Below are 15,944 nucleotides of genomic sequence, written 5' to 3'. Positions count from 1 at the left end.
CACAATTGCTTTAAATAGGGCTACGCAAATTTTATTTCTTGTATCTAAGTTTACCGATTACTACTTTAAAGCTTAAAGTGGGAGGGAACTATTTGTAATTGGCTGAAGAAAATGATAGTAGTACGACAAAAGAACATTTTTTTAAATCACTAATTAAATTTGTATGACATTGATTGTTAAAGTGTGATTGTTAAAGCAACATTGACTGTTAAAATTCATTTAATCTCTCTTGTGTTGGATACAAACTCAACTGGAATTATTGTCACAAACATTAATTAATGTTTTAAGGTATGATAAATTAGATGTATTGCTGCTGTTTCTTTGCCATGAAAATTCTGAGCAACTTTAATATTTATTCTTATTTCTTCTAGATCATAACAGTATAAATTTACAATAAATTGTAATTGTGTGGATTTTTGTTTTCATATGGAGGGGGAAAGAAACTAGCCACCATTAACTCCTGGCTTAGTTGCTTCATGAGTGATGCCTTATTAATGTCATTTATGAGGTATAAATCTGTCTTCGGACAGCTGACTAAACAACAATAATGTCGCATTCAAGAAATGTGACGATTTTTTCCTTTCAAAACCTGGTCACCGAAAGGGTAATGCAAGTCAAGTTTTTCTGCCCAGTTGCTTGTCGTTCATTAATTGTTTATATATTCTTCTTACTATGCGTGGGTTCGAATATGACGTGTACAGTATATATGTAAAGAACAAAATATGTGACTATGAATGAAGGAAACATAATATTACGTAGCATAGCTCTCCACATGAAGTTCTCTAAATGGCCACCCGTACATAAAAGGCCTCAGTTATTCATGGCACGTATTAGACTTATTCATTAAATTGCTAATTAAAATTAAAACAAATCACCTAGTGCACATAATTGTGTTTCATTGCTGATCATTCATTACAATAGAAACAAGTCACCTGGTGCAATTAATTTCATTTAACTACTGTCAAAGTACATGGATACAATTTTTTAAGTTACTGAAATGTCTTTGTTTATTATTTTAACACCACAATATTTATTTCAATTTTCCATAATTTTGGTAGCTTCATTTCACATAAGCAGTAAATCTAGTTGTACCAACGTCGGTCATATACTGTTTACCAAGAAGGGGTTCATTATCTGAAAAAGAGAATACAAATATTAAATAATTATTTTGAAGTACTATTAGCGGAATTGACAGATAGTCGATTTCCATACAGGGAATCAGTTTTACTATCAGCTTTGGCACCCTCTTAGAATAGTACCTCGCAACAACAAATGCACGTGGGCGAGGATCTCGTAATTGGCTGTACACCAAAGTACACTGGTGCGCAATTAGAAAACTAGTCCCTCTTTATATATGGTTTCTTGTTTTAAAAAATTTGTAATATTGCTGTTTACAAGTATTAAACGAAAACTTAGTTACAAATTTATATTATTACAACAATATATACAATAATTTTCATTGCAATAAAAAGTAGAGCGCAATAATACTAAATACGGAAAAGTTGTATATTGCGGTCAGATTAAAATCCATACACTATTGAAACTATGCAGTAATGTTTTATATAGGATGTTTCCGAGGTGGTGTTACGAACTTTCAGGGATGATGGGATGGCGAAGGGCACATGTATCAATTTGAGATAAGGAAACCTGGTCCGGAAATGACCGAGTCGAAAGTTACAAGCAAAAATAGTTCTGTGGAAATGAAATAATTTTATTCCTCTGTACACCTTATTTATGTGTATTTATCTGTACATCTTACACAGACTGTATTCATCTGACGTTGTTCACGTTGTCTACTTACAGTATTCCATTCCGTGCGCTGTCCGAGGGGTGGGGACAGGAAACTACACTAAAGCAATGCAGATGGTGTAATGTGTAATGGCCATGATTGGTCCTGATATGCACGTCTGTAGACAGCAGTGTATGTGTACAAGTTGCAATGTCCAGTCGATCAGTCCAAGTGAAATGGAGGAGTACACGAGAGCGGAATAAGCAGACCTGGTTTTCGAATACGGATGAGCCAATGGGAACAGTAGGCAAGCTCACAGATTGTATCGGTGACAAGTACCCACGTAGGAGACATCCGGCCCATACCATCTTTCCACGACTGTTCCAAAGGTTAAAATTACAATTCCATTTCCACACAACTATTTTTGCTTATAACTTTCGACTCAGTCATTTCCAGACCATGGTTCCTTATCTCAAATTGATACATGTACCCTTCGCCATCATCCCTAAACGTTTGTAACACCACCTCGGAAACATTCTGTATATACTGAAACAACTCGCTGATAGAGAATGATTGCATTATGAATGATGTCATCATGACTAATTGCCGTACAGGATGTGTGTGTGATCTGCCTGACCTCAGCATTTCGTAATCTTACAGTGTTACAGATTAAGCCTTAATTTGAAGTGTAGCGTGTCAGATAGGCATTTTAGTTTCAACTGATCGGTCACTTTAATGAAGTGCTACCGATAGTAAATTGAACTGTTGTGTTATGAATTTGCGAATTGTGCTATTATTATTATTATTATTATTATTATTATTATTATTATTATTATTATTATTATGGGAAAGGAGTGAATTGTGTTCGATTTTGTGAATTATGTAAGAGTAAATTATTTATCAGTACAATCTACAAAATGAATTGTGCTGTGTGTTACTGTCTGATTCGGAAAGAACTGAAGTGTTGTCTGATAGCAACTAAGTTATTCACGTAAGGTCTATGATTTTCATTTAGCCTAACTACCTTAACCTGCCATCATCATATCCAAATTATAATATACATTATGCTATTAATAAAGTAGACTAATATGCTGACAATGATTTAATAGTGAAACATTTCTTTTACTAATAGTGAGTAGCTACTTTACTTCGTCATTCACCACATCAAGCCAGTCGCGTAGAGATCATTTAACAGAGTCGTTGCCAAGAGTCCGCCATAGAAGAGTTCAATCATAATAATGATTAAGGAATAATTTATAACTTCATATTTGTATTTCCATTTTCAACACTTACTTGCTTGTACTGTGCTGTGTGTTACCACGCCCAGAAATGTTACGCGGGAATGAACGACCAATAATACTGTACATCAAAAACGACCACGTGCATTTGTTGATATGAGATACCATTCTAAGAGCGTGCCAAGTTTACATGAAAAATGTGTCGATGTTACTCGTATGACATCTGGCGGACGTATTTCGAGGTGTGATCGTGGCAGGAGACGCTTGTGGACTTTAAAGGAACCATAAAATACGAAAATTCCCAGCCATTTCAAGAGTGAACGATGATGAGACAAATATTAGAGTCTTCAGTGTGGAGGACGACTTGCGACTTCCGTACATTTTTCCGCCGCATTCCCGAATATCCATGTTCCCCGAAAAATCGTTTTCTGAATCCGAATTTCCACTTGACATTTTCCCGATATCTTTTATTTATATTTTCCCGAGGTCAGTTTCCCGAATGTTACTGAAAGCAATATACAAATTAAATGACGGACAGAAATGTATTGCAAGATAGGCTATTTCAATCTGTGGAAGTGGTGAGTATGCTGTTTCCAGATTTTATGAAGTGAAATAAAACCAAGTGTCCTCAGGTAGTCAAGACGTCTATTTCTGGAATTATAGTCCTAAAAGTATATTTCGTTTTTGAAGGTGTAACCAATTTCTCTTCGGCTGTGTCCGCACGCGTTTACCCGTTCCGAATTCTGTAATCATGGTCCGAGTATCGCTCTCTTGTTTTTTAAGTTCAGTCAGTGCGATGTCGAAGATTCGATCGTGCTTTGCGAGCACTTTTTGCACGCGCAGCCTGTCTTCTGCCACGAGCTCGTATGTCAAAGATGTAACATCGAAGTAATCAAGTATAGGGAATAAATGGGCGCAAATGCTACTGCCAGAAGCATGTGGATCTCAGTTTTAATATTGCGGTGTTACAACCTCCGCCTGAGCTTTCCAGTTTCTCTTTATTAGGCGCGTGTGTATGACGAGATTCAGCAGGCCCTTTCAATACTGTCACATTACTATGAGGGGATCCAAACGTGCAGACCATTGTTTGGAATGTACCTTATTAGATTCAAATCCCAGTAAATTTTATCTCGTGCACCATTCATATTCTTCAGATAAACATAACCACTGAAAAGAAGTTTCTTTGCACCTCGAGTTGATATAATAATAATAATAATAATAATAATAATAATAATAATAATAATAATAATAATAATAATAATAATAGTTCTGCCATGCTTAATTCAGAAAATTTTCATTGTCAACGACTGTCATTGCCTTTCTCGGGAATTTTTACATATTCGGGAAAGTAAATACCAAATGAAATTCGGGTAAGTGGCTTCGGGAACATAGATTCGAGAAACAGGCTCTCGGGAAACTGGGTATTCGGGAAAATGGATGAGAACGGGAGCGGTCACATACCGGAAAAACTATGATGGTGGATTTACACGTGCATGGATTCATTGGCACCAATAGCTAATGGCGCACAAGTAAAATCAACTTTCACGTGTAAACCTTTACTGGCATGCAAGTTTAGACACTGCATGCAATGTTTCGAAAAGTTAGTGGCATTCTAACTTTACAATTCGCCAGTGGCGACGCATGCTCAGGCGGACATTTTTGTTGCACGTGTAAACATGAAGTTTCTCATCGGCACGCCAGCATTGTACAGTACGTAGGCCTCTGATGCCTTTGCATCAAGTTTTATAAATTTGATTTATAAGAATGAGTAAGTGGAATCCTGAGATAGTAACAAAATTTCTTTACGTAGCCTATATGAAAAACACCAGCGTTTTTAGGATCTGAACTATAATCTTTATAAAAAATTGAGATACGAAAACATGCCAAGGACAATGAAAATTGATGGATTCGGAATTGCCTAGGCGAAAGCAAAAATAAAATTCATACGAGATGCGTGCACTCCGGAGGCAAAGAAAGTAACAAGAAGCATGAAATCTGACGGTGGTTCAGATGACATCAACAAACCTAAAGTAGCATGGTTTCCAGTTGCTGACAGGATTTTGTACCAAGTCGTGGAAATAAGAGAAAGACTTTCTTCAGAAATTTTGAGAACTTGTATAAAAGCATTACAATCTTAATTTATATACAATTTAAGACTGGAAATTCAAAAGGAGCTAAGTGGCATCTACTGAAAAATTATATTTTGATGTGTATGTGTGCTATTTATCTATGAAAATACTATACTCATTCATTTGTTCATAGTTTTCTATCTAAGGCTAGTCTTTCACTGCAAACCTAGCAATCTCCAATCTTTCCTATTTTCAGTCTTCCTCTTAATCTCTGCATATGATCCATACATTTTAATGATGTCTATCACGTGATATCTTCTTCTGCCTCTAACTCTTCTCCCGTTTACAATTCCTGCCAGTCCGTTCTTCAGTGTGCAGTTTCTTCTTAGCCAGTGACAAAGCCAAATTTTTTTCTCTTCCTCATCAGTTTCAGGATTATTGTTTCGTCACACGCTCCATCTTTCTCCATATTCAAAAGTTTCCAGCCGTTTCTCTTCACTTCGTCGTAATGTCCTTGTTCCTGCCCCATATAATGCCACACTCCACAAAAGGCATTTCACTAGTGTCTTCCCTAGTTCTTTTTCCTGAGGTCAGCAGAAGATACTCAGTTTTCTGTCGAAAGCTTCCTTTGCCTTTTGACTTCTTGGCAGCAGCTCATGTTACTACTCATAGTACACCTCAAGTATTTTAAGCTGTCCGTTTGTTCTACTTAGTGCAGTGCAGATGATGTCTGAACTTCTGGCTAGAACTTTGATATTGTAACAGAATACAAATATTAATTATAATGATGATAATAATAATAATAATAATAATAATAATAATAATAATAAATTTATTTATTCTCGTGGTGTTAAGGCCCTTCCACGCCACCAGACATGTGTGTACATACAGTGTAAAAACGAAAATTTTATAATGAAGCAAAATAATTTCCAGGTGCTAAATATGCCAATGTAATTTCCGATTTCAATTTTGGAAGTAAAGCATCTCTTATGTCGGTAGCAAACTTTTGAATCTAATGATACTGCTAGATGTTGTAGTTGTCTAAGGCATCCTGCTTAGGAGTCGCGTTACGGAATGTGCGCTGATTCGGGTCCTCTTGGGGGGAGAAATTTTCTCATGAAATTTCGGTCAGTGTATGGGACCGGTGCCCACCCAGCAACATGCTATTTGGGAGTTACAATAGGTAGCGAAATCCGGCTGCGAAAGCTGGGGGACTGTCGTGCTAACCACATGATACATCCATTCTGGTTGGATGATCGTCCACCTCTGCTTCGGCATGTAAACGTGATGCCAGCAGCTGGCTGTAGGTCTGGCCCCTCATGGGCTGTGTCGCCACGGATTATTATTATTATTATTATTATTATTATTAATATTATTATTATTATTATTATATGATGTTGTAGTAGATTATCAGAATTGTATGTTGTCATCTGTAACATTAGTAGGTATCTGTTGAAAATTCTTTTAGAATTCTCGCAGATATATCTAAATTCTCCCTCCAAACAATCCACTTTTTCACCCATAATATGCTATCTTCTTTTATGTATTTTTTTTATTCCAAGTTAGAAATCATCTCCTCAACCAACAAAGTTACGACTATTAGACAAGCGCTATGAACAAGTTCAACTTCACTTGACATGTTATGTCCTCGTTCTTAACTGGCGCCAGTTTATCCATGCACGTGTAAACCTACCATGAGTAACATTATGCAATAAAATAAAAATATTTAATCAATCACTAAAAACAACTCTAAACCGAATTAACAAAAAAACCCATAATTATGTCAAGTGCCTGTCCAAATCATTTTCAAGTCTTTCTTCACGTGGTCGCGCATTATTGATCGTGGCACTTGCAACTCGGCGGCACTTTTCCTTGTTGATTTCATCGGCGGTGGTAGCACCAGTTTCTCGCCGAGTGGAGGGTTTCCCACTTCACTTCGCGTCTTACCACATCCCGTGCTGAAACCTTTTCTCTCCCACTTCAACAAAGTTATCTCATGGTTGTTCCTGTATCTGATCGCTCGTGGATCCACTCGGAAACCACAGGTCCCTCCTCCTCACTGAAAATTCTCGTATTCGGCTCGCCATCTTGCACTTTTAGAATGGCTTTGAATTTCCATGTATTATGTTCCCTCACGTTCGTCATGTATCTCTAGCCATGACCACACTTCGAAATACGTCCGCCAGATGTCATACGATTATTGTCGACACACTTTTAATGCACAGATTTGTTTTACGGAAAAAAATAAATAAGATATAGTGGGACTTCTCCCCACTCTGTATTTATTCATCATTGAATAATAAGTGTATGCACCTATTATAATTGTTTTTATTATTATTACTGTTATTATTAGTATTATTTTTACTGTTATTATTATTATTATTATTATTATTATTATTATTATTATTATTATTATTATTATTATTATTATTATTAAAGGTATCGGCAGCTTACAAGCGCCGATGATTTGCATATGAAGCCCTAATTTTTTTTTTTTTTTTGGAAGATATAGACTTGTAGAGAAATCCAGAAAGCACAGAAATGTATTAAGTATCTGTAACAGAAAAAGAAACTAAAGATCAAATTGAAGAGTACTTTTTCAGGAAACGTGATTTTATTATTATTATCATCATCATAATCATCATATCATCATCAATAACTTCAAGGTTCAGGCCGATGGCCTGTTCCGCCTCCAGAATTTTATCCGTCAAACTGGTCTCTCCAACGTCTCTTTGGTCTTCCCACTCGTCTTCTTCGTGTAGGCCTGTAACACCATGTTCTAAAAGGTATCCTATCGTTGGGCATTCTTGTTATATGGTGTACCAATTATTTATGTATTTTTCAATTATAGTTGTTATACTCTCGATATTCAGTTCTTGGTGATTTTTTATAAATGGAAACATCTTGAAGGTAGTGAAACGATACTTTGATACCTAAAACATCATGAAAAGTGAGCTTTATTGATAGAAATTAATTTTTTGAAATTGATATTGTGCTAGGTAACAATGCGGTTAAACATTTTAATATGTTCCAAAAAAATGTGCTAAGTCATTTGACTTATGTATGTTTATTTGAACGTTTTGCATTACATGTAAAACTGAAAGTAGGCAATGTCTTAATAATAATCATTTTAATATCACTTAGCCAGCAATCTCCAATCTTTCCTATTTTCAGCCGCCCTTCGTGATCGGGTTAAGCGAGTTACATGGTCTGCCGTATGGCCTGTATTAGATCACGATGGCTGTGGCACAGTTCCTAGTACTCACAGCGCTCCAAGCGGCTAGAAACTATCGCGAGAATTGCAAAAATTCATCCCAAGCTTCGTGACTGTATATAGTAGACTGTGATATTATTCTAATTATTCTGTGCTCTTTGGTTTGTTCTTCTTAGGTTACAAGGCAACCATCATCATAAAATGACAGTCGATACGAACAGCTGTTAGAGGAGCGGCTCTTTTTTCTCTATATACAACGCTTAAACGAGGGGTTTCGCGTACATAACTACTGCAAAGGAATTTCCATTGTATAGTTACAGCCTGTTTATACATCTATTGTTTATGCATGGTTTATTAGTAACGTTTTCTGTTCCAACTCTGCACAAGTGTCATATAAAAACAAGATCGCCCTCTCGGAAAATAATTTAGAATAAGCCCTAAACTTGTCTCGAACGCCAAATGATTCACGATTATTGGCTCCAAACTTAGTGCTATCAAATTTTCTGATGGCATGATGCTTTCGATAGCAAAGACACCGATGTTCGCTGTAAAGGAAAGGTCTTAGCTGACGATGAACGCTGAGCGATGATCGCCATAGCGGAACCAAAACTTAAGCACGAAAGCATTATGAGCAGCGAAGGAAGAATGCATTTTCAAGTATTGTCTTGGAAATAACCTCCGGTATAGGCAGTCCCAAGTTGACATTATTACTAAGAAGTTTACCATCGATCATCCATGCACAGTGAGAGCAGTGCCAGGTGTCTTCCAATATCTTGTTTACATTATCCCCCGTGGAGAATTACTCTGGAAAATAAAATTAGTAATGTTTAACATTTGTTTCTTTACTTTATTTATTTACTTATTTATTTACCTACTTCTATCTATTGGGAAGAATATGAAGAAATTGATTAACTTGCAAAAGAAGATAATGAGCAGGATGATAATAATGCAGAGAAACCAAATTCAAGTAAGTTTGTTGCTCCAAGTTTCATAGAAAGAAACAGAAATATGTTAATGTGATACTGACGAAAGTTATAGGAATTTTGAAAATAGAAGGAATTTGTAAACTTCGCTATGTGCCGACAGTAAAATTAAATCATTATTTTACTTTGTGGTGTCAAAGATGAAATCATACTTTTCATAAATCAGAAAGGTGGTTCAAGGATTCAAGAACAACCAAGTCTGTTTATGCAAGGTTACAAGTTTAAATCCACAAATGCAACCTTCTCAGCTGCTTACCCATCATATTCTTCAATATCATTCCCAGAACAAACCACTTCCACTGATTCCCCTTATTAATCTACTTGCACCCCACTTCCTGGTGATTCCACTTAATACTCCACCCCATGCTTCAAAATTTTCCGGCGATTTGTTTCAGTTTGTTAAATAATTGTGACGTAATGATGAGTTGACGATAAATATATTACATGTAATAAAGAAATTAAATAAATGTAATATTCTAATGCTCAGGCTGTACATCTCATTTGACGGAAGAATAATTGTTTGTAAACATCTGAAGTGTGATTAGTATAATAACTATACTCAATGCATTTCGAACTGGCGGAACAAAGTCACGTACAAACGTACAAACCACGCACGATCACTGAACTAAACTGAAGTGAACTGTGAACTGGAGCACTGGTAATCCCGGCTGTCCCAGCTGATTTTAGTTGAGGAGAATTGTCCATGAGCGTCTGGCTGCGAAACCAGGTGGCCCGGGTTCGATTCCCTTTCGGGGAAAGTTACCTGGTTGAGGTTTTTTCCGGGGTTTTCCCTCAACCCAATATGAGCAAATGCTGGGTAACTTTCGATGCTGGATCCCGGATCATTTCACCGACATTATCACCTTCATCCCATTTAGACGCTAAATAACCTAAGATGTTGATAAAGCGTCGTAAAATAACCTATTAAAATAAAAAATAAAATTGTTCAGGATTGGAGGTAAGCACACATGGCAAATGCAGTCCAGTTCTTAACCTTGATCCGCCAGTTCGAAACGCGCTGAGTTTAGACAGCGATGTATGTAATGGAGAGGGAAAGGAACTGGCCATCGTAACCCATTATCTCCTGGCTTAGTTGTCTCATAAGTGATGCCTTAGACCTATTGGTCTCACATATGAGGTTCAAACCTGTCTCCAGACAGATTACTCAACAAACAACAATATGATGTCTTATTAGTGTCACTAATGAATAGGTACCAGATTTATATGCGCTAAAAGCTACTATTGTTTATAGACATAAAAATCATTCCCCCACTCCTTTTCTATGCCTTTCTTGTCGTTCAGTTATTTCCCGTTAACAGCCTTTAATCCTCCTAACCGCCACTTACAAATCAGCAGGCAATTTACTAAGATGCATTGTCTAGTCCTTGTGAGTTCTCTACTATTATATTTCGGAGTCTTGTGAACCAGGCTCAAAAACTCTCTTAACAGCCTTTCGAGGCAGACTGAGAATTCCAATGAAAAAGTATTTTTCAGAAATATTTGTTTATTATTAGTGTAAGGCATAGATAAGGCTCTAAATTGAAATATTCTGATGTTTTATTTTCATAACAAAAATATTTTACAAATTTTATGGGCATTGAATCTGAGTAGTCTTGGCTGGGTAATAGGAACTTACTCATAAAGACAGTAGCTGTTAATGTATGTTTTCCAGGAGCTATTGTTGAAGAAATATTTTGAGAGCCTGCACTGTTAATTCCAGAGCTGCAGGATCAAGAATCTTTTTACTCTGTACTATATTCTTTCTGACATTTATTTTAAGTAGATTGGGCATGGATTAATATATAATTATATATTCATCCATGGATTGGGTTAATAACAATTAGCAATCTTACATTTCAAGTGACTTAGAAATGTCACAGTTGTTTCGAAACTGGAAAAATGAAGGACATTAACCCATCTGTAATATCCGAGACAAAATGTTTGTAACATGCGTGACATGGAAGAAACAGCTATAAAATATTTACCGATTATGTTTTTGTGAACTAATTGGATGCCATGAGATTTGCATAGCTTTCACATGGACACTATTAGAATGAATCTCTTTTTGCTTGAGATAGAGACCTGTGTTTCATACTTTTTGTTAATAAGGTGTGAAGGTGAGTTCACAAATCTTGTAACATCCGTGACAGAATCTTTTCTTTATTTCCTGCAATAATAATACATTTTATCCAAACAACTTTTTCTCTGTAAAATGAAATTATCTTCTAAATTCATTCTAATAATAAAAGTTGACAAAAGGCATTTCATTTTCAATATACAGTCAACTCTGGATATAGTGAACTCGGTTATAGTGAATATTCGGCAATAGTAAACCTAAATTGTTGGTCCCGACCTGCATATATTATACAGTACATTAATATTTCCGTTTATAATGAAACCTCACTTCGGTTATAGTGAACCTAAAACTAGAACTTCCCCAAGAAGATGTAATTTTAAAATGGCCAGAATTGTAATTTAGGAAACCCTTTCCCCTATAAACTTTCAAGAATATGTTCAGAACAAAATCTCAAATCTTCTACTCGTTATGTGCATTGAAAGATAAAGGATTTGTTCAGCTTCCTGGACAGCTTGAAACATGTTAAAGAGAATAGTGTACGCAGCAACGAGTTAGAAAGAGGAGAATTTAGAGTGGCCATGTTGTCCTGTACAGCGCTCTTTGCGGTACCACCGCAAAACACGGCAGATATGAACTAAGCGCCCACCGTTATAAAAATTCGTCTGCTTACAATGTTGTGTATACGGAGGCAAGAACTACGAAAAAACAAAGAAAAACATGCCTGTTGTATGTGCTGCATATAACTGCAATGTCAAAAGGTAAAAGATAACTGATATATCATATTTCATGTGAATTTTATGAAGTTAAGTCCATAGTTTTGTTAATTACCAGCATTTTTTGTTCATGCATAAATGTGTAACAACGCCCGGCATACCATGCGGTGTGTACAGTATTTTTCTTTTCTTGCAGATTCCTTTTGAAAAAAAAAAGAACTATTGAAACAGTGGATAATAAATATGAAACGAGACAAATGGTGTCTCTCCGAGCTGTTAATTTCTAGAAGTTCTTTCAGTACTCCATCAAAACACTTGTTTATAATTTACGACGTTTCTAGCACGGTTCATTTCTTTTGATTTATTCTATAGTCTATACAGATAGCATCTGTTTGTTTTTATTTCTAAAAAAAAACAACAACAAACGGCAAAGCATTCATTTATTTTCTTAATCTGCGCTAACTTGATGGATTTGTTTCTCCCCTCTTAAAGAGCATCAAATTGGCCAGGGTTGCCAAATAGCGCTGATGCATTTTTCTCAAATCAGCAATTAGTAAATCGAAACAAGATGATTGGAGATTCACTTCCGTGCCACGCAATGAACAATTAAATAAATCAGACATCAACAGATTTGTGATCAGGAAGTGATTTGATTTGCATTTCTGCAATCGAGCTCAAGAATCGCAGAGTTGCGGATGATCTATCTTGAATATAAATGGGTGCTCGAAAATTAGTTTGCTTTTTCGCATTTCTTTGGCCTAGGTCAACTGTTCATTCATTCATAGTGTTCTATCCAAATATTCTCCAATCTTTCCTATTTTCCATCTTTCTCTTAGTCTCCGCATACGATCCATGTATTTTAATGTCTGTCATCTGATATCCTTTTCTGCCCCTAATTTTACGTTCAATCGAAATCGAAAGAATGCATCAGTAGGCAGTTTCTTCTTAACCAATGACTCAGTCAAATTCTTTTTCCCTTCATGATCAGTTTCAGCGTTATTCTTTCTTCACTCACTCTTCCTAGCACAGCTTCATTTCTTATGGATCGCATGCGGAGTCTATGAGGTAAGGGGGAAAAGAATGAAGAAGATTGGAGATGCGGGTCTGCAGTGAAAATCTGCCTTGGGTAGAAAACTGTGAATTAATGAATTAATTAAATGTGGCGATTTTATGAGGCGAGAATAATTTACATTATTACTTCATAAACATTAATAATAACATCGAAATTATATTGCAATTGTGTGAATTTATAAGTTTACCAAATGAAACAAGTAGAAAAAGCGGCAAGCCTGTAATTGTGCAAATGCCAGTGGACCCTTTTCAATGAAAGACAATTAATGCAGTATGTGAAAGGATACAAGCTATAATAATTTAAAGGAATTGCACCTATTACAGTAAAATAATAGTTTGATATAGATGTAAATAGCTCACCTCGAAACCTGGCGCTTAAAACGTTCACTTATCGGCTTAGCTGCAATGAAGTTCTACAAAACAGGAATGAAAAGTTATTGCATTATTATTATTATTATTATTATTATTATTATTATTATTATTATTATTATTATTATTATTAGTGCTACAACTACTACTATTACTACTGGTACTAAAACTACTACTACTAAAACTACAACTATTACTACTCTAACAGTCTTGTTTAAGTTATAAACGTTATTCTCGTTTTATTTAAAGGAAAAAGATCCTATGTTTTCTCATCGGACTCCACTATCAGTACACCTACTCTAGTTTCTAGTCTAGTCATAAATTTATTTCTTAATTTGAATTTGAGAATCTGACAACCCTAGGTTGTGGTGATGGTGGTTGTGGTGGTGGTAGTAGCAGTAGCAGTAGCAGTAGCAGTAACAGTAGCAGTAGCAGTCTTTTATTTAACGACAGTTTGCACTACAAAGGTTTATTAGTGTAGAAATTCAAGTGATAAAGAAACGTCACACTATATATACCTGGTGTCCTCGTTGGGCTTGTTCTACGTGCTGTGAATCCGAAAATTTACAACACGAGCCTACAGTTTTATTTCTTTCTCATAGGAAGTCATGGTTTGAACTCATGACCCTCGTATCTAATGGTCGACGTGTTACCCAAAAGGCAACCAAGGAAGATAGAGCTGTAAATGGTTAGCCAGTCATAATTCAGTTTTGTTACTTGCTGGTTTAAATGAAGACATTATCCTGTCTCGTAAGTCTTAAAACCTCCGATGATTAAGAAATTTTAATTTTGATACAGCAATATTTACCTTAAGCGGGATTATTCATAAGTCCGTGAAATATTTTAAAGTTTAATAATAAATAAAGTACGCAACATATCATAGTAATTGACATGCCGATAGAGAGAGAAACTCTCCAACTTTTTTTTTGTAAGAAAAGCCCGCTCATAGGTTCCATGATTTATCGCTAGGTGGCAGTAGTTATCAGTAATGGCAAAATGACTTTTACTAAACGTGAGCAATCGTTTTGTATGTTGGAATATGCAAGGATCTTTTCAAAGATTTGAAGTAGACGGTTTCGCTGACTTATCGCGACGAAGCAACTTTTCATCTCTCCGGAAAAGTGAATCGGCACAATGTGCTCATATGAGGAACTGAAATTTCCCGCGCAGCCATTGAACATGTGCGAGATTCACCTAAGGTGAATGTCTTCTGTATGATTTGGAAAGAGAAGAGGTATGGGCCTTTTTTTTTTTTTTTTTTTGTAGAGCCCACCGTCACTGGGATGATTTACTTGTACACGTTACAAAACTGGCTGATGCCTCACCTGAATGAAGACAGCAATGATTAGATCTCTCAGGAAAATGGATCCGCTTGCCACTAACACAACAACGTGCTAGAGTATCTTAACCAAAATTTGCCACAGAGATGGATCGGACGCACAGGACGAGAAGATGACGTTAATGAAGTGGCCACCACGATCACCGGATTTAACTCCGTGTGACTTCTTCTTGTGGGGGTTTGTGAAGGATATTGTCTGTGTGCCTCCGCTCACCGCTGATCTCCAGGAACTTCGCCATTACAGCTGCGCGTGGCTCTGGTCAACCGTGATATGCTGGAGCGTGTATGGGGCGAGATGGATTACCGCATGGATCTATGCTGTATTAGCAAAGGTGGACACATTAAACATCTGTGAGGTATGTAACAAAACTTGGAGAGTTTCTCTTTATTCTAGTGCAAAGTAATTTGTTATTCGTTGTGTAGTTTCGTAGTTATGAATTTCTTAAATGTTTCACGGACTTATGAATAGCCTTGTATAATGAAACTGAGGAAATTGGCAACGTAAAATGATAACAACAATCACCAGAGTCTCCACCGTCGAAAAGGCATTTTTTGATAACGACCGTTAGATGAAAGTACAGTTGCTTCATGCATTTCCATAAAGATTATAACGTGATGCCTTTTGCAGTCGCTAGATGGCAGGATAGTGAAATCGACAAAAATTGTTACCTTTAAAATTCATTAAGCTAATCAATCTGTTATATATTATGTTATCAGTGGCGATACACAGTACAGCGAACATAAGTGATTTACCTGTGCAACTAGTAGTGCACCCACTAAAAAGAAGATAAGCACGGCGCGTACCATCTATATCTGCTCAGTTCTGTAACAAAAGGAATTTATCCTTATGTTATTCGTATTTTAAGGAAATTTATGGCATAAATGTGACCGAAGAACTGGATTTCTAACTATCACATTAACCCTGACAAGCATTGTAACGTAAATTATTGCCCTTAAGACCTTGGCAAAGAGAGAAATGGTTGGGAACAAACAACCACTTTCCCAGATGAAAGAACTAGAAGTATAATTTTTATTATTCATTACTAAAGAGTAGTGTGTCTAATGTAATCCTATTGCTTTTCCTGTACTGAATATCAATAGCAGCTTTCTTCATCCTCAACAAAATATAGAACGGAAGTTAA

The 15,944-nt window shown here is 36.2% G+C and overlaps 1 long non-coding RNA gene across 1 annotated transcript; it reads right to left on the bottom strand.

Moving 5' to 3' along the window:
- Positions 1–876: 876 nt before the first annotated feature.
- On the bottom strand, positions 877–15,625 carry LOC138709087 (uncharacterized). The gene is made up of 4 exons (XR_011334823.1): positions 15,556–15,625; positions 13,455–13,507; positions 8,974–9,054; positions 877–1,134 (listed from the first exon to the last, which is right to left on the bottom strand). It is a non-coding gene; the product is annotated as an uncharacterized lncRNA (long non-coding RNA).
- Positions 15,626–15,944: the final 319 nt, after the last annotated feature.

The sequence above is a fragment of the Periplaneta americana genome, chromosome 1, assembly GCF_040183065.1.
Source record: "Periplaneta americana isolate PAMFEO1 chromosome 1, P.americana_PAMFEO1_priV1, whole genome shotgun sequence".
NCBI lineage: Eukaryota > Metazoa > Arthropoda > Insecta > Blattodea > Blattidae > Periplaneta > Periplaneta americana.
This window is presented reverse-complemented; position numbering and strand designations above follow the sequence as displayed.